Genomic DNA, 21349 nt, shown 5'->3' on the forward strand with positions numbered 1-21349 from the left:
AAAAGGTGCATTGTACCCCCTTTGTTAAAAACTCTGTAGCCAAGAACTACAACATAGGCGGTAGTATACTTAACACTGAAAGTGTGACAAGAGACCTTGGGTCACAGGTGGACACTGGACACAACTGTGATAATCACATCCCCACAGTAGTTAGGAAACCCTGCTGTGTGGCACACCTCATCACAAAATGTGTCTTATGCAGAATAGAAGAGGACATTGTTCCCCACTACTCATCACTCACTAGAACTATAATAGAGTACAATGCCACTTTTGCTATGTACCTCACAAGACAACTACAACAACTGGAAAGCCTGCAGCAATACCTCACAAAGAGCATTAGCGGCCTGAAATACATGCCATACACAGACCATCTCAAAATGCTCCATCTGTACTCCCTTGCATATCGCCTACTCAGATGTGTTCACTGCCTAACATACAAAGCTATGTCACACACAGAGCTGTTGGACATGCTCCACGTAAGACACTCACAATCCCTCTGACCTTCGGACCCAAAACCACGAGTGAAATACAAAAGGAAGGGGTGTACCCATTTACCTTATGGATACCCACACCTTCAGGTTAGTGGCACAGAATGAGACCTTGGAGACCATGCAAGTGCAACTAACATTGGGCAAAGCTGCCCATCAGATTGTAGCCTGCTACAGATCACCTACCTTGTCACAGGAACCTCACTCAGTATTCCTGAGAACAGTGGAAAATATAAAGGTCCTATCAGGCAGCATTATATGAGGTGATTACAGCTACCCAAACATTGAGTGGGAGAATTACTTGTGTGCAACGTCCTTTGCCCAATGTTTCCTAGAGTTTAAAAACTCTAACACCCTGGAACAGCTGGTCACCATGCCCACTAGAGGTGACACCATACTGGACATGATCATCACCAACATGGGGTACCAGTGTTCCACAACAGAGATAAAACCCTCTCTGGTAATATCAGATCATAAAGTAATCACACTGGACATCCACATCCCGCCCACCCAGTCAATGAAACCACCATGAAGACATTTTCAAAAGCAAACTGCACACATCCCAAGACCAAAGTGGAAAGTTCCAATGCCCTATTGCTATAGGATAATGGTATACAATCTGCTGAATCAGTTACAAGTGCATCCTATGAGCATCTACATGGGATGCATGGATCGAGACATCACAAGTAAAACCAAGATGCACTCCTCCAAAAATAAAAAAACAATCTGGTGGTCGTTGCCCATAAATAAGCTAGACAACAGAAGGAGGAATCTAACACCTGATAGAGCCAACTTCACTAAAGGAAAGGCATCACTGATCATTATTAGGAAGAAACAATGATCGCTCATAAAATAATTCAAGGACAGTTTCAAAAGACAAATTGCCAAGGAATGTAAGAATAACAACCACAAAGCCTGTGGTAGCTATACCAGACATGTAGGTGTCAACTTCCAAATATGCTGTCAGCTACTGACAAATGGCAAGAAATACACTGAACTAACTTTCATTGCCCACATCCTGGGGGACAAGTTCAGTGTAAACTTCCCCCCATCACCTCCAAAAGGGCCTGTGTCCATCACAGAAGGATGCAGAGTCCCAGACGTCATGGACATGCAGGTAAAGACAGCCCTGTCCAAAGCCAAGAACACAGCATCAATGGGACTGGATGATGTCCCAGGCTGCGTCTTACACTAGGCCGAAAAGGAACTACACCCTCACCTACATTCACTGCCCAGACTCAATCGTACCACAGAGTATGTACCCAAAGAATGGCATACACTAACAGTCATCCAGCTCCACAAAGGGGGTGCCACAACAGAACCTGGAAACCATTGTCCTATATGTCTACTCAGCCTGGTCCACAAAGCTATTGAGCAAATTGTCATGGAACCCATAAACAGAGACATTGGGGACCTCCAGACACTGGACTCTACACAACCTCGCCTTGTTAAAGGCAGATCCTGCCTCCTAAACATAGTTGACTTACTTCAAACAGTTACCAAGGACATAGATGGAGGTGAAAGTAGTCCACACAGCCCACCTGGACCTCACTAAGGACTTTTTACACCATTCCCCACTCTGTCATCATGGACACGCTTACCAGCTTGAACATTAACAGCTATGTCACAGGATGGGTGGCCAAGTGGCTCACAGATCAAACACACATGTTCAGAGTTGCGGGTGCCATGTCTGACTCTAAGCCAGTCACAAATGGCATCCCACAGGTCTTGGTCCTGGGACCCCACCTGTTCAGTAGACACTGCTCAGAGGTACAGGCAAGCATGGGAGGAGTATGGCTGAACAGGTTTGCAGATGACTGCTAACTGTGGTCCATAATCAACTCTATGGCTGACACACACATCCTCCAAAAGGGGCTTACAGAGACAGATACCTGGTGTCAAAACAATGCCCCAAGAAGAATGCCAAAGAATGCATAGTCATCCCCTTTGGCTAAAACAAAGTGCAAACAAATTACCACATAGGTGGTACTCCAGTATGTATGGAGAAAGTCATGAAGGCCCTGGGGACACAGTTAGTAAACTCTCCTTTGATGATCACATGGCCAAAGTGTTTAGACATTCCTTCTATGTAGCCCACCCAATGTCACCTAATGTAACCCACTTTGTCTAGTCTGATGATGTCACCATCCTACAAATATACCTGTGGAAAGTAGAACTCACAGTAATGTGTATAACTTGTCATGTAAATGTGTACACCTGTAGTATCATAAACCAGTTAGGTAGGGGTTTGAATCCTGCACTTGACAAGTGTGTGTGTGTCTGTTTGTGTGTGATCTCCTTGGAGAGGAGCAACCTTTTTGGAGAGTACTCAAACACCTTAAAAATGGTATACTAATCTTTGTCAGGTCTGATGATGTCACCATCCTACAAATATACCTGTGGAAAATAGAACTCACAGTAATGCGTATAGCGCGTCGTATAAATGCGTACTCCTGTAGTATCATAAACCAGTTAGGTAGGGGTTTGAATCCTGCACTTTACGTGTGTGTGTGATCTCCTTGGGGAGGAGCAACTTTTCTGGAGAGTACTCAAACACCTTAAAAGTGGTATACTAATCTATGTCAGGTCTGATGATGTCACCATCCTGCAAATATACCTGTGGAAAAGAGAACTCACAGTAATGTGTATAGCGTGTCATGTTAATACATACTCCTCTAGTATCATGAAGTAGTTAGGTAGGGGTTTGAATACTGCACTTGGTGAGTGTGTGTGTGCTCTGTGTGTGTGACACTGTTGGTCAATGTGTTGTGGGTTTTGTTTTTACTACTGTATGACATATCAGTATGACACCAGTATGTGCATTGCACATGTGAGGTAGCTGTGTGGCAAATACATATACGTACATGTGACCTCAATTATTGCATGTGTGGGAACCCTGCTTTCTCCAAGAACACATCTGTCATCTTTTCAAGAGTGTGCTGCTGCTTTCCAGACCTTAGGTCACATCTGTATGCTTGTGACAAGGCCAGCCACTGCAATGATCCCTGGCCTAGGTCAGCTGTGTCACACACACACTCATTACGGTTTCTATAGAATTGTGTGAGTGAGGGTTTATGGCCGAGGTATATGTCAGACCTGTTCAAACGCAGCAAAGTCTATCAATGATGGCTATTCATTATAGGTGTACAACAACCTTTGTGGATATGCATGCAGACCCCTTATTGCTTATGTGATCCACCGAGGGATTTAAAAATACCTTTGGAAATGTCATTATCAAAGGAGAGATGACGTACCACTTGGTTGCATGTACACATCGGTACCTGTTCTTCATGTTGGTGGCTATTACCTATGTGGTACTGTGGGGATACTATGTTCCATAAAGGTGGATGACTATGCTTTGGTTGGCTTATAGCTTTACAGCATGGGTTTGACAACAGGGATCTGTCTGTGTGATACCCTTGTGGAGGGTGTGTGTGTCTTCTGGAGAATGTATTATAGGCCACAGTATGCATTACCAGATGTGGACGGACATATCCCTACTGTGATTGCTTGTACCTAAGAGAGCTGTATGCCAAACAGGAGTGGTCTCAGTAATGGGTGCAGATGAATACCACTGTACCTGAAGGATCCAAATGTCACTGTGTGTCCTACATCTGTGTGTCAGTTGTCAAGACATCATCTAACGATTGGTTATGGTCAGGCTGTTGAAGTTACATATATATTACCAGAATGCAAAACAATGACAGATAGTAACAGTATCACCCACAGCACAGTGTCAAACCATGTCATACACACATGTGTAGTCAAGTTCCGAAATGTTTGTAGTACAATGCATACTGGCCACTAATAGAGACTATGGAGTGTTACTCTATAACACAGGGCATGTCACACTGCTCATGTGTCCACTATGCATGTACATGCAGACAGTGCACCTCCACCATGTTCACAAATGTACACCTGCAAATCTGTGCCACACACATCCCACACATACTGTCCACTCTCTAACACATGCTGCCAATACTACACACATCAGCCAAGTGGCACGTGGGCGGACAATACACTATTGGAATTAACCCTGGTGTAAACATTACTACATTGACAATCATAGCTTAAATGCATCATGCCTGCTCAGCTACACCTTCAAGCATATCATTACACTCTACTGCTGACAACATGCTAACATTGCTTTACTGCTATAAAGTCACCCTGTGCATCAGCACCATGGTAGCCTGTTCCTGCATCGATGTTACAGATGACAGGAGGTGGCACAGGTTTCATCATATGCATAGGGTGTTGTTGGTTTGCCAGAGGCCTACAGTGAGCCATACAATCGATGTGTGTGTGTGTGTGTGTGTGAGGGCCAAGACTACTGCTATGGGCCAATATTGATGTAATATGTGCGGGTATGTGGTAGCCCTAGGTGTCTTGTTTATGTGTGTGTGTGTCTGCATGCACACAGTTCCACCATGTGGCTGCCATATACGGGTATTTGTGGGACAGCCACAGACTGTACCTGCCAGGCTTTACAGATCACCATCTCTGGCCATGGATACGGTACCTGTGCCTGGCAGGGGTGCTACTGACACTATCAGGTAATAAGCCTGACTGGGTACTATCCCCAGAGGTAGATGGATGTACACTGGACCCAGGTCCCTTCTGGGACTGTCCAGAGCCACGTCGTGGTCTTCTAGGACGGTCTATGGACAGCCCACCCCCAACATTGCTGGGGCTGGTACTGGCACTACGGAAGCAGCTGTGACTTGAGGGACGTCTGCAGTGTTGGCCAGCTGCTGATGTTGCTGGCATACATCCATGTCGATGACTCAGCCATCCAGCACTGTCCTGACACATGGACATGACATTGCGGAGGACATCTAATGTCTCACCCCAACGTCTATCAGTGACCTCAGTGTAATGACGGATGGCACCTGCTAGGTCATGGATAATGTCAATTACGGCAGTATGTGCCCTCTTTGCCCTTAGTCCCTGTCTGGTGTACCGTTCCATGCATGCCTGTGCCTCCATGATAGCCTGGAACATGAGTGAGGTTGTAAGACCATTGGCACGTCTGCCAGTGGCATGATGAGCAGCAGTGCTCCGACGAGAACTTCTGGACATCTGCTTATGTGGTACCCTTCCAGACATCTGGGTATGGCTGCTGTGTCGAGATGCATGTGCCATAGATACCACACTGTCTTGGCCAATGCTGGCTGTACGCTGTCCCTCAGCTAAGGGCATTGGTGATGGATGTATTGGCAGTATGACTGTGTGCATGGATGGGGTGGACACTTGTGTACTGTCGATTGTTGGCCCAACGACAGACCCTGGCAAACATGCCTGTGCCTCAACACACCTATCATCATTATCACTATTATGCTCAGTGACATCAGTTTCCCTGCTGCAGTGAACCAGCCCAAAATCAGCACCTGTGAGAGGAAGACAGGAAACACACTTTATGACATGTACATGATGTCGGCACACATGCACAAATGCACACATGAACACATCAACACATGCACACAAATACACTCCTCACTAAAACAGACAGACACACACACACACACACCACCAGCAATCCAGAACATACTCAATAGCGTGTGATGGTGGGGTACAGTATCACAAGCCAAACATTTATATCAAATGTGACAGCATGCAGGACGTGTGTTGCTCAACAGCATGCAGTGTGAGTGTAGACAGCCCTTGCTAATAACAGTATACATGGCTTTGATGCATGTGTGTTTTGTTCAGTGATTGGCCTCACCCTGGAACGCAATGTGTACATGGACACAACATTGCTGTGCAAGTATTAAAAGCTCTGCAATGTCCTGTGCACCATCACTCACAGGTATACATACCATGGCTGGATGTGTATCTGTGTGTCACATAGATATCCATTTCCTGATTAGAGCATCTGTGTCTTTAGCAGATAATTGTGGACACAGGTTTAGCACATGCATGCTATGTATACACACAGGATGAGTGGTGCATGTATACCTGATGGAATACCATTGCTCAACATAGCCATTGTACAGTGGTTATGGTGAGTGTAGGACATATTGTAGACATGCCAGTGCCAGCCATGACATGGCATGCTACCACACAACTGCAACATTAAACATCACACATACACAATGTGTGTCATGTGACCTATACACTCAATAGCATTACAAGACATATGTGTGTCACTTTGTACAAATGGTGATTGCTATGCATATTGTGTATAGGTGCATATGTTTGCACACACACAACATTGAGGTGCATAGCAATTAATGATATGTGTAGTACTGTGGCCACTGTAATTGGATGGGGTGTAGTACCATGAGCCATCATCATGCAGCATCATGGTCACTCAAGGCTACTAATGTGTGCCAGACTGGCACATAGCATGATGTACCTGAACTGCAGTACCATGGCTACATTCACCATTCCACAGCCAGTTGTTACATGGGTTTGTAAGGTGCCCAATAGGGGGCATTGCCTAACATGAATGTGTTATGTGTTGAAGAGTGTCGCACAGCCACATGAGAGGCCTCTACCCCTCAGGTATATTATGTGTGCTGTGTAGATGACATTTGGGATACTGGAGTGTGATCTTACAGCGGGATATGAATACACCATGTGTAGCATGTTAACGTGCACTGCTTATGACACAGTTGTGTATGTTGTGTGCATGTGTATCGACTCTGCCTATCCAATGTCCACTACAGTGTTGTCACAACTGTGTGGGATGCTCTGTGTATTGCATGTGTTTGAGGCAGCTACTCACATTACTGAGATGCGCATAGTCTCACAGCAAACATGCACAGCATGCATTATGCGCAGGTGTGTGACATGTACATGGCCTACACCTCACCTATGACATGCACATTTAATTAGCAATATTAAATGTAGAACACACTCACCAGCATGGGTCTGCTGCCTTGCTGTCACACCAGAGGGACCTACAAGGATATGAGACAGTTTGTCAGTGGCAACAGCTGTGGCATTGCTACTGTGTGTTTGCAATCTTACAGTAGTACGACTGTTGACAGTCATAGGCCTGCAGATTATATTCCTAATTATTATTATTGCACAACACTAGGCACCACATCTTGTAACTACACAGTATACATCTCACATAAGCATGATCTACCAATAGAGATAACAGTAATGTACAGCTATGCCATGTTACCTGCACGCTCCATGTCAACTTGCTGGGTGGCTCCGGCCTCCATGTTGATACATGTTAGTTGTTGTTGGCCAGGAGCCATCTGGTTCAGGAGCAGCTCCTCCACTCTGGTGAGGGGGGGGGGTGGATGGCTACCTCACCACCTGTGGCAAGCTGTTGTCTATGGATATCAGACACACGCTGCTGGACATGTCTAATTAAATCACTGCAGTGATGGAGTACCTGCTAATATGTCCTGTTATGCATGCCTATGTCATTTACCCTGTGGACAAGATCTTGCCACAGTGCAGTCCGCTCATGCTGGTCCTGGCTGGTTCTTGAGAACAGCAGGGCGTAGTGCTGAACCATGGTGGCTGTAATCACTTCCTCCTCTGCTGGGCTATATGAGGGATTACGATGGTGGGCCATGACCCTGGAAGACAATGAAACAAAATGTGTGAGTAAGTCAAGTGGCACACTTAACATTCTAAAGTACAGATATCAGTTAACTGCCATATATAGCAACCTATTGGCTGTCAAAGGATACACATTTTCAATACCACATCTCAGTGCTCAACCCACAACTGCCTGACAGTGCCTGGCACACTCTATATATCAAACCATGTTTTGCACAGCAACAAAGATAAACCAGTATGTAAGACTATACAACAGTACATGCCAAACTGTATGCAACACAATGCACCACCTAGCCACAGGGGGTATATATCAAGCTAATGCATAGCGTAACATGTAATCCATTGCAATGATTGTAAAGTCCAGTTATAGTATTACCAGTATACCGCACTAGTCATTGATGGCAACCCCCTGCCTAACATATGTGCTCATTCGTTAATATAGGTGGCATACTGCTGTACTAGACTATACATATTGCTAGATATGCACCTATATCCTGTAACATACATATGACCTAGGCCATGGTACAGGCATACACACACACACACACACACACACACACATCAGACATACATACCAGACACAAAGGTATGGCAACCCACATGACCTTTACCTGTGTACCATACAGTACTGTGTGTTAGTAGTTACAAGACCTTATGCCTGAGGTATGTCATCTGTGAGGACTACGGGGAACAAACAAAACAGTGGTTCCAAGACATGTGGACATACACTATACTGTGCTGTTTAGGCATACAGTTTCAGGTAGTACTGCAGTTCATACAGGGGTTGGATTCACCAACAGTAACACTCAATAAGCATACATGTACTGCTGTAGTCTACAATGGGACAACCCAGTCGACACCAACGGACTACGTCAGTCCGTATGGCATACTGGTTTTTCTGCCTAGCAATAGCATACATCTTTTGCTGGGATCACAGCTGAGACACATAATACCATGACAGAAACAGTTTCCCACTTAGCTATCACACATATACAGAACTCTGACACATTCACCATCACACTCAGTCAACCTCACATAGTGGTTATTGCAACAACTACATGTGGGTGTGTATCGGTTCATAGGTAGGTTATAGGCTATTGGCACTAGGACCTATAGATGTCTAGCCATACACTACCCTGGCCTTTGACACACAGGTAATTTCATTTCACGTGGCCCTGTCAAGCAGAGCCACAGAGGTGATTCCCAGGGGTGTATTTCCTATCTCCCATACAATCATCAGGATTATATATGATGACTGTTAATTAGGAGCTTTGTTTGCTATTGATAGGTGGTTTGTTCCAGAGTATGGGATGTCTCTGAAATAGGAATCTATCCCTCCAGCATGTGCTGTTTATTGAGGTGACAAGGTTTAGGTCCCTAGAGCGTGTAGCTCGTAGGGATTGTGATCTGTTTACGTGGAGCATGTCCAACAGCTCTGGGTTTCACATAGCTTTGTATGTTAGGCAGAAGTCTCCTCTGGGTAGGCGGTATGCAACACAGTCGAGCTGTGGTTTTGTGAGACGGTCTGCACGGGGCATCTGTTTGAGGCCGGTATTACTCTTTGTGAGGTATGTCTGTGTCTTTTCCAGTTGCTGTAGATGTCTTGTGAGGTACATACTACATGGGACATTGTACTCTATAATGGGTTTTATGTGTGTGGAGTAGAGGGGAACACTGACCTATATTTCCCTGGATGACACACCTTTTGTGATGACATGTGCCTCGTAGACAGGTTACATGACTAGTGTGGCACTGTGACTATCAAAGGGGAGACTACTGTCCACCTGTGTCCCATGGTCTCTTAGCACACCTTCGGTGTTAAGCAGACTACCACCTATGTGGTAGTTAATGAGTACTGAGTTTTTGCAAGGAGGGATGCCAATGCAGTGGCAACATTGAGCTTGAGTCCATGGCTTTGTCACCAGGCATCTGTTGCAGTAAATATGACCCTGTCTGTCTCTCTCTCTCTCTCTATATATATATATATATATATATATATATATATATATATATATATATACACACACACACACACACACATATAAACATCCATTGGTGTACATATAGATATACATATAGGCACATATACAGTCCACCTTTCATGGTGGGAATATCAAGTATGTGAAGGTTGTGAGGTATACAGTTATGTCATAATATTGCACAGTGTTGTGCAGAATGCATTGAAGGTGTTCTCAGCCCATGTAGCTTTAGCAGACCTCACTGGCTGTAACACTGCAAACTTGACGAATCATACCCACAGCATTTAACCACCACATGTCATATACCAGCACTGTATGCTGTCTGGTTTGCCACACATTACAACCTACATAGAAATATGCACATAACAACCTTCAACAACATATATATATATATATATATATATATATATATATATATATCCACCTTTCACAAACAGTTGCAGTATGTCCCTTGCTCTATGCACATGTACAGATGCTAATATATCTGACACAGACAGATCTCCGTATGTGTTTGCCATACACACACAAGGACCACACTGTTGTAAGTCCATGTACCTCACAGCTGACCTGTTGGGCCTTGCTGCAACATGAACAGGTGTCACATGTGAGCACACAGTAATATTAGAGGGTGTATATATAGCTGCAAATGCTAAATTAGCATACTAGCCTGGTACAGCTGTTGCCAATGCTAAGCTACACGTTAATATGACTATCATGCATTTGTTACTCTGTCACATCCATGTTTACATAACTGTATGCGCTACTCCCCCAAACAGACATTGTACACACTACTGTACAGAACACAGATAACATGGATCAGATGCTTGACATTTAATGCTGAACTACATATGTCACAGTCATATCCCACTGCACACAGCTACACACTGATTTCTCCATGGCAGTAGTTATGCAGGGCATCTGTGCATAGATACGTACTGCTGCCACATATGGATGATTCAAACTATGTAGAGTACTCTTCAAAAACATCTACTACATGCCAGTAAATACATATCTGTTACTTACCTTTCCTTTGTATGTGTTTGTAGTAGTCAGTTCCGTGTGTTTTGTACACTTTGTTTTGTTTATATCTTATTTTTTTCAATGATTTTTTTCAATATATTATTTTTTCAATATATATTTTTTTCAATATATTTTCTTTTTTTTCAATATATTTTTTTTCAATATATATTTTTTTCAATATATTTTTTTTCCAATATATTTTCTTTTATATCTTTTTTGTTTCCTGTTACTGTGGTCTGTGTCGCTGTGTAATGCTCTCTCTCTCCCTCTCTCTCCGTACCTGCAATGAAATGATTGCATGTGTGGACAGCTAGTACAGCCTGCTTTTATAGGTATCTGCACATGTGCATGTGATGGCCTCTGCACCAATTGTTGGCCACCATTTGGCAATTGCATGCAGCCTGCTGTGTGGTACTTGCAGTACTCACTGTCATAGCAACCAAATGCTATAAATTGCTAAGTCAGGTAGGCGTAGCCCTTTCAGCTTTCCAAAGTGGGGACCATGCTTGTTTGCTGTGGACACCGTTGTGTAAGTCAGAAGGTTGGTGTACTTCTTGTATCTGATGCTAGGGGTGTAGTCAGTGATTTGAATGTTGCACTCAGACCTGAATGTTGCCACTTCCATTACACGGTTGTCAGAGTAGAATTGTACTCACCCCTAAAAATGCTAACACAAGATACATGGGAGTATGTAGTTTCTTTTCTACTTTTACAATTAGCTGCCATACATACATAGTTATTGAGATGTTTTCATTTGGCACATGAAGTGTTTGTGAACTGCTATACTGTGGATATTAATGTACTCACTTCTGCACAGTTTGTGTTTTTTTTTTGTTGACATTAGCACAGGATGCTCATGAAAACTGGACAATTCCAGTACTGAGTATGCCTACCTACATCCTTGCTGGACCTTGAACACACAGGTATTTTGTACATTTGGATGGGGATTGTCCTGCTATGATACTGTGTGGGGGTTGTAAAGTGCTGCTGTAACATTATTTACTGCTAAAATGGCTGGTTCTGTTATCACAGTCATGTAATGCAATTCCACAACAACTGCTGGTAAAGTTCCACAGAACCGGTTTTGTGTTATGGCATTCCTATCATTCCTTTACATCCACTCATTCTGATGCATGATGTATATATTTCAGCAACAACCTGCAGTATATCTACTGTGGCTTAGTGGTACTTCATGCAGTCTAGTGTGTACAAGGTCCATGGTTCGAGACTGACAGTGGTGTTTTATTTTGCTGCTGAGCAGAACAAGGCCCCTCACATGCAGGGTGACTAAGACACTTTTAAACAGCTGTAAGTGGGTTTGCGTGGGTTTGCTCGAAGCTTAGCAATACTTAGCTAAGTGCACACAAGTGCACACAAGCGCACACTCGCGCAAACCCGATAACTACTACTTAAAAGTGTTTACTCCCACTAACCCCCACGCTCATTTCTTTGAAAGAAAAGAAAATGGGGAGATAGGAAAGTGGTGAAAAAGGGGCACAAAGAGGGAAAGACAGTAGGGAAAACAGCTTGGGATATGCAGGACGGGTGTAGGGAAGGTCCATAGCTGCCCATTTCTTTAACAGCAACAGCTGTGCATATAGTAGTAATTTGGAGGGAAATTTGAAACCTTCCACCCCTGAGAGAGGGGTGAGGACAACGAAGTATGTTGTACTGCCAATTAAATTTCAGTTTATGTGTCCAGCGGACATGTGTGCAAAATGGGCAGCTATGTATGGGGCATAACTTTTTTGTGGGAACAGATTGCCCATTTTTTTTTTCAGGTGATAGTGGAATGTGGGGTAGGGGAAGTAGGTATATTTTGGGAGGTAGGTTGGGAAGGTAAACAGACAAGACAAGCAAGATGCATACAGGGGTGGAATATGACACATGGGGTGGGTGAACACTATTGACGGGGAAGGATGTTTGGAAATCGCAAGCCCATGAGCCCACAGATGGCAACAGTGGAACTAAGATCCCCACACATGGGCAGTCACCACTGCACCTTCACAACCCAGAGGGTGGCTGTGCTGGGGGCTGCATAGGAGGGGAAGGCTCACCCGTGAGTCGCGCCACTCTTGCCTCGAGCTGGTGTAAAGGATCAGGGACTGAATGCTCTATCTCCCTACGCACCACAGCCCGGACTGTTCGGAGGGTGATAGGTGGCCCTCCTCTGGCCACGCTTGCACCGGGGGGACGAGCCCCATCCCCTGCAGCGCTTCCACCCAAAGGTGGCACAGGACCAATGGAGGAAGAGTTCCCGGGCTGGGCACCTGACCTGCTGGTGCCAGGTGCCATCGCCAGCTGAGGTGGGACAGGTGGGTCCGCTGGGACCAGCCTTTCCATAAGTTTTATGTTTAGGAGGATTTAATGACAATATGGGTTAGTAATAGCCAACAGCATTCCAGTTTAGTTGTAACAGCATACAGTAGTATTCCCATTAACCCAACACACCAGAGTTCCAACAGTTGAACAGCAAGCATAACACATGCATATATAGAACAATAGTGGACATTCCAACAGCATGCAGGATTGATTGGTGGCAACAGGCCACCAAGATTGTGGTATGTGAATAGGGCACATGCATCAAAGTAAATGCAGATATTTATAAACCAATAGGACATGTGTCCCAACAAATGTTATGAGATTAGACATACCCATTGAGGTGTGGAATTGCATTGTTTATGCACATACAGTAGGGTGTAAAAATATACCTCTATTAACAACTTATATATACTTATAGTTTACACTACATTCCTATTGACTGCAGTTATATATCCCCTACATGTATTATTACACTAGGCAATGTCCGTTAAATTGTGAAATGGGTTTTGCTAGTTCTTGATATACCTGACCTGTATCTGACATACAAACTGTCCTGGTTGCAGATGTTACTGCTACATATTTATATATTTCATTTATATTTATATATCTACATATCTGGATGTGTTCAGGTGACATTATCAGGTATATGCTAACAGCCCCCTACATTTCTAGCAGCACACTGACATTTCTGGGGAACACAATAACAAGCTACTCATGTGCCAGATTAACCTGTACATGCCGGCTGTGAACCGACAGTTGAGGACTGTATATATGCTTAACAGCTACTGGCTCTCCCTTCATCCACTTTATATGGGCCTACCAATGTGTGGGTTGACTGCGCTTAATACAAGAGTACTATTTCTATAATGCAAGGATTCAACAACATATTGAAGAAAGTGACACGGACACACTCCAGGAATTATACCTTTATTAATTACATTACACACTTATCTAGTGGCTCTCTCATTTATTTGATATATCAGTGCATATTATAACTTTATTAATGGGTTACAACACCTTTTCATGCTGTCTCACTTATTTTATATAACAGTACATGCAGAGAAGTTATTCAACACATTATACCTTTATTAATGGGTTACAACACTCTTTTTCAGGCTCTCTCACTTCTTTTATATGACAACACATGCAGAATAATTACTAACCTGCCTGGTGGCACAGCCTTAGAAGCCTATCTGCATAGGCTTGCTGATTCGCAGCACAGATACCTGCAGCTGTGAAGTAAATAAAGGGATATTGAGACATACCTATCCATAATATAGACTACAGTAGCAATTCTTACATACTTCATTCCATGGCTACATACTCAGTAGTGGGGTATTTTCCATTTCACAGGCCTCCTGTATCTACTGGTTCAGTTGGTCCTCCTTGCGTATCTTCAGGTCTGAGTAGTGGTGTCTGACCTGCTCACCAGTCCGAGGGACGCCTGTGGCACTGGTGAGATCATGTGCTAGATGGTTCCAGGCTTCCGCTTTGTACTCAGTGCCCTGAAACTGGCCCTGCAGGAGTCTTGCATCATGATGATGGACGAGGAGCCAAACCATTACTTTTGACTCCTCAATGCCCCACCGTTGTGCTTGAAAACGAGACTCCTCTCCAACACCAGCAGTACTGTCTGCAGATGGGAGCTACAACCAGTTATGGCAATTATTCCCACCTATGGAGCTTAAATATGCCTAATTTCCCGCACTTATTTGTGATTGGCCGGTTTTGAAAAATCTCAGCTAAAAGCAAACCTGCTTAGCAATGGGTAAACTTCCACTGATATATATGAGTGTGTTGGAAATGCATCCATATGTAAAGCTGTCATGGCTTAGTGGTTTAGTACTGTGATTATGGTGCACAGTATCCCGGGTTCGAGGCCTGTCATTGTTTTTTATTTTACTACTGGCCAGACCGGCTAGGAGGTGTGGCTATGTTTAGCCGACTTTGCTCAACTTTGCCCAACATTGCTCTACGTTGCCTGACGTTGCCCGACATTGCGCTAGTTAGTGCAGTGCGCAGCTCCACGCAAACATGTTTTGTTTGCGCTAGTTGGCGTTATGCACAGCTCCACGCAAAGCCATTGTGCTAGTTAAAGCAGTGCTAAGCTATGAGCAATTATACTTAAATGTGCTTAACACTGGTAAACTTTGCTTAGTGGTGCGTCACATTGCTTAGGATACGTTACTTATGCATTTATCAGTATGCATGACCATTCCACCTTCTTATATATATATAAAATATTGTTCACTACCACATAGGCCATTTCAATGCATTTTACTAAAATTTAAAAGGTAAATGTCAGGATTTATTTTTATGCACAGATTTCCTACAGAAAATGGGAAGGGGAGTGGCAGGACTCGAACCGGGAATGCCTCCTCTTTGTGCGAGGGCTCTACCACTACGCTATGGCTATTTGGCTTAATTTGCATATAAGTAGTTTATTATCCTCTTCGATGTCTACACTGCTAACTGTAGCTAAGCAATGGGCAAACCCGCGCATACACGCGCAAATACAGGCAGCTATATCAGGAATAATAAAAAAAAAAAAAAAAAAAGGAAAGCTTTACATTTTAAACTTGTACAGGGATTTAGAATGTGGGGGAGTGTAGTGTTGGGTATGTACACATTTGAGCAGACTCTCTCATTTCAGTTGACATTTGCAGTTTAGGCACTTGTAGGGGCGTGGATATTTGGACTGCTTGGCAGTCTGACATGCTCCCTGCACCCGTGCACGCTCCGTGTTAGCCTTAGAGTTGAGTCAGCGTGCCCTCATGAATATGCATGATGCGCTGACGTCATACTCTTAGATTGCAGTTTCCGAGTAAGACTTAGTTAGTCTTACACGGAGGATTAGTGAATCCTAGCACAATTCTTTTACTTACATTACTTTTTGTTCTTTTTAGTGTCCTTCTAAACATTAATTAAATAAAGTGGGTATTATATTTTACAGTCCACTCACAAGTCTAACAAAGTCAACAAAAGTCCAGTCTTTCTATGTAATTTTTTCTTGCAAAGACATATTTCACAGATGTGATTGATGTTTTATAATCTCACATTTATTCACCAATTTTAGCCTTGCTAGTCTTCTTCCTGCTAATCTCCAGCTCCCAACACCTGATGCTCATTCAAGTCCAATCTGTTATGAATTCTTTTAGCCAACTCCTGTGCTTTTTTCTGTCTCTTAAGCATTTTGCATTGGAACATTGGAAAACGTTTCACTGGCAAAGACTTTCTATGAGCTTTATTGTCAGAAGAATGAGAAGCAGAGTACTCTTCTGTTTGATTTCTTACTTTTTGTTGGATAGACTTTTGTATTTCCTCCTTAACCTCTTCAAAATGAAAAAAATGCCTTTGATCCTCCAGGAGAAAATATTCTGAAGACAACTGGATGCAGTAGCTTCAATCTCATACCTGTCTCTCAACACTTCCTGGTTGTTTAGATGAATTTGCCTCTCTTTACACTAAGTAATCATTTTCCACAAACACTCTACTGTATCCAATTTTAATACCTTTCTTTTCTGCCAAATTGTTGCCAGAATCACCTCTTTCTGCTGGTATGATTGCACCTTTCCTAACATAGGTCTTGGCTGCTTTCTCATGGCCAAATTTGGATAATTCACTTGATGTGCCCTTTCAGTTAACAAATCATTCTGTGGAATATCAAGCCTTTTGCTTATTTGTTCTTTCACAAAATTAATACAGTGTGTTCCTTCCAGTTTCTCTGGCATAGCAGAAAATCCCAGATTGTCTAACTCTACCAATTTCTGAAACACCTCTTCTTGAGAAATCTCGTACTCAGCCAGCCTTTTCTTTATTCCAGCCTCTGACTTTTGCATTTTTATCAGCTCATCTGAATAGTTAGTTAATGCTTATTCTATTTTTTACAGCCTTTTGTTATTTGAGTTGATATATTCCTTCATTGTTTCATTTATTTTAATCAGCTCTGAATATATTTGATTTTATTGTTTTCCTCTAAATTACTGGAAGACATCAGCTGTACCAAAGCTGCAGTTTGAACTGCTTTTTGCTGAGCAGGTACAGACTTCTTCCCAGGCAGTGTTTTCTCTGCACCCTTTCTAGCTGATTTTCTTTCAGGTTCCCAAAGTTTCTTCTTTGCTGGCATCCAGACAGTATACCTACTAACCAGTAACTGAATTTTAGTCAAGCTGGCAGAATTACTAGCTCTTATTTCTCAGTTTCTTTTTTTCACATGCAGAGAGCTGAAATTAAACTTTCAAAATCAGTGTGCAGCCATCTTGGAAGTCCCCACCTCTAAGAGATTGTTAATGAAAATATTAAAGTGTGTGGGGCTAAGGGTGGATCCTTGTGTAACCTCACAAGAGACTGGAAGAAATGGAGAAGTCTCTGTTCCATTTAATGGCTTCTGAGTGACTAGAAAGGTAGCTTTCAAGCCAGGTAATAGAAGTGTGATTGAAGCCTAGGTATGAGAGCTTTTGGAGTAGTTTAGCATATGAGACAATATCAAAGGCTTTGGAGAGAACAAGAGTGAGCTGATATAAGCTTGATTCATTCCTTAGAGTATTGACTTTATTTGTGAAAAGTAGTAGGGTAGTTGTGCTATAGTGGGGAAGGAAACCATGCTGGGATAGGGAGAGGTTATTTTGCTTGATGTATTGTTTGAGATGGGACTGAACATATTTTCTAGTATTTGTGATAGAGGGGGTAAGATTGCATTTGTCCATGAGTTACTTGTATGTGTAGAATTTCCCCCTTTATGCAAAGGTAACTGAGGTAATCCAGAAAGCTCAAGTCAGGTCTGGTATCCCACCCGTGACCCAGAGGGTGACAGGACAAACAAAAAACAAAATACAAAGGCTTAGTCCAGATAAAACCACTCTAGCTGGCAGATTTAAGAAACTCTGTCTGATACCCTTCCTCTTGGGTGAATAAAGACACCTTGTTGAAGTTTCAAGTAGTTTATTCAGGTAAGTAGGAAGAGGAACAAGTGTTCTTGTTCTAATGTATTACATTTAACAGGTCACTTAAATAAAACCAGTTATAGACAATGGTGGGAGGGTCCCATGGAGCTGATTGGAGGACAGTCTGGGAAACTGAAAAACAAGGAGCCAATCCCAAGGCTTAAAGGTTAGTCCTTTATTCCTGAAAGATCCATGAGGGTTTACCAGCTCAGTAGCCTGTGGAACTCAATCTTAGTTAAAATATTTTTATGTTTAACAAACAAAAAAATGACAACACACCATGAGCTACCACTATAGAACAATATTTAGTAAAGCACTTTTGCCTGAGCTTCATCAGGTTCATCTAATAAAGTAGTTTGCAGAGTTGTTTACAGTTTAATCATTGAAAATACATGCTTTTATGAAGCTATCAGCAGATGTTATTAGCCTGTTTTGTATCACATGTAACATGAGAGGCTGTGTCCACTTTACCAGGCTCATATTTCCTGAACTACATTAAGAAAGACTAATATTCTCTTGTTTAGCAAAAAAAAGATTGCAGTACCTGCTTATAAAGGGCTCATATACATGACTGATATAACCAGTCTCCATTCTTCTTTCTAATGAAGACAGACCTTTTTATATGCAGGGGAGGTAGCACTTAAAGCCACACCAGGTAACTTCCATTTTTTTGAAAAATACATGCATCCAGAGAAATAGCTGACAGTGGAGAAAAGTCAGAATGCACATTTTTACAGAGCTCATGGAAATGCTAGGAGAACAAAGTGTAAGCACAATTTGAGACCTCACAATGTTTTGTATAGGGCCCATGAAATAAAAATCCACCAAGTGGTAAACCACAGACTATACAAAACCTTTTATTTGAGCATAGGTAAAGGGTGCCTGTGATGTAAAGAACACAACAGTGTGGAATGAGGCCCTAGGATAACAATTTTCACTGTACTTGAAATTAAAGAAATGATGTTAAACACAGGCCAAGTGGCTAGAACATCTATACTGGTTTCCTGTGGGGTATCCACACTGAGATGGAGAATGCCTCTGGTCTCACAGTGTGGTTCTATGGTGTTCAAGTCTGGGGTCTTCAGTATCAAGCCTCTCCCTGGGTGTAGCAGTTAGTGACGGTTCTTCTGTTCAGATTCCTCCTCTCTTTGGATTCTAGGTGGTGAAGTCAGTTCTCTTCTGTTCAGATTCTTCTTCTCTTCATGTTCAAGGTGGTGAAGTCAGTGCAAAAGAGGGCTAGATAGCTCTGTGCCTGGATTGATAAATGGCTGAAAACTGGAAGAAGGGCATTTAACCAATCTTCTGAGGAGGGGGTGGTGCCATGAGGCCCAGGATGAAGTTAAATGATGTAAGAGGCTGATATAATCTGTATGGGTTTAGGCTGATAATCAGACTAGGAGGCTAGTGTTTGCCCCCCTCTTTTCTTACTTCTAAAAACAAAAGGAAAGCCAAAGTCCCAAATCAGTAAGAGTAAAAAGTTTTGAAAGTTGCTGCTTAGGTTTGTATGCATCACACAGTAAAGCATTTTCAAATTCCAAACAGTTACTGCTAAGATTTGTACACACTATACATCATGAGATCACAAAAATAAATAAGCAGAGTGGCTTGTTTCCTGTGTTATTAGTTCACTAGACAAAAGTATACCCAAGTGGATGCAGTGATCTACAGATATAATTTCTTGATTGGCTTTTTCATTCTAATAACAATAATTAGAGTTTTTCCTAGTTAACAAGAACCACAAAAAAAGGATGGACCAAATTCCACTAAACACTTTATTAAAAAAAATTCCTCCTCTAGCACGTCGGCTCACCAGCCTTTACAGAGTATAACACAGCTCTCCAATAAATTCCTTATATATAAAAAAATGCTCATAAATTAATCAATTAAATACTTAATAAAATTAAATTAAATCCAATTAAATCAAACATCTCCAGTTGCATTCCATGTTAAGTCCCTTAGGGGACAAAGTATCGAATTTTAAAATAAAAACTGATCCCTTCTTTAGAAGTTTGCTTTTAATATTTTGATATTACTATATCTAAGAGGGATTTGGTATTTAAACCAGCAGATGGGGGGGGGGGGGTAAATTAGTAGTTATGCATTACACTCAGTATTTAAGGATATGTCATCAACGTTTAGATAATCATGAAGTTTATGCTTTAATGAATTTAGAAGTATATAAAAAAGCATTGGAGGAATACAAGGAATTATTAAATAAGGGTTATGTTAAACTGTTTATCTTATGAAGATGTAGAACATAAGTTTAGTAGTAAAAATTGCACTATGGCTCATTTTTTTGCCTGCCTAAAATTCATAAAAAATTAAAGGACCCACCTGGCCATCATATTGTATCGGCCTGTGAATATCTTACTCATAATTTATCCTGTTTTTTAGAAAAATACTTATTGGTGGAAATAATTAAATTACTTTCATATATACAAGATGTGTTTGATTTTATGAATAAAATAAACAATTTAATTCGGTCAGAAGATTTGTATTTTATAATGAAAGATGTGGTCAGTTTATACACAAATATAAATCATGGTTTTGGAATAGAGGCCTTATTCCATTTTCTGGGGGATAATCCAAAACAACATTTTATTATTGATTTGATTTATTTTTATCTTAAAAATATGTTTGAGTTTAATTGTGAATTGTATAAACAATTACAGGGCTCAGCAATGGAAGCAGCATTTGCCCTCATGTATGCAAATTTATTCATGGGTTTTTTGAATATCTTTGTATATATATATATATATATATATATATATATATATATATAGGAATTTTTTTTAGACAATTTGTAGTGAAATATTTTAGATTTATAGATGATTTGGTTTTTATATGCAAAGGAGGCCGAGATAGTGTGGATCATTTTATGTTTGTCTTTTCAGCTTTTCCCGGTTAGGGGTCGCCACAGCGGAACTCTGGTCTGCTAATGATTGGCAGTAGATTTTTATGGTGCCGAGTTGCCAGCCTGATTCCCAACCTTCAACGAAGGCACACCCATTCACGCATGTCTTTCAAACACCACTCGACCGCGGGGAGGACATGCAGACTCCACACAGAAGGC

The sequence above is a fragment of the Protopterus annectens genome, chromosome 10.part0, assembly GCF_019279795.1.
Source record: "Protopterus annectens isolate FY-2018-M chromosome 10.part0, PAN1.0, whole genome shotgun sequence".
NCBI lineage: Eukaryota > Metazoa > Chordata > Ceratodontiformes > Protopteridae > Protopterus > Protopterus annectens.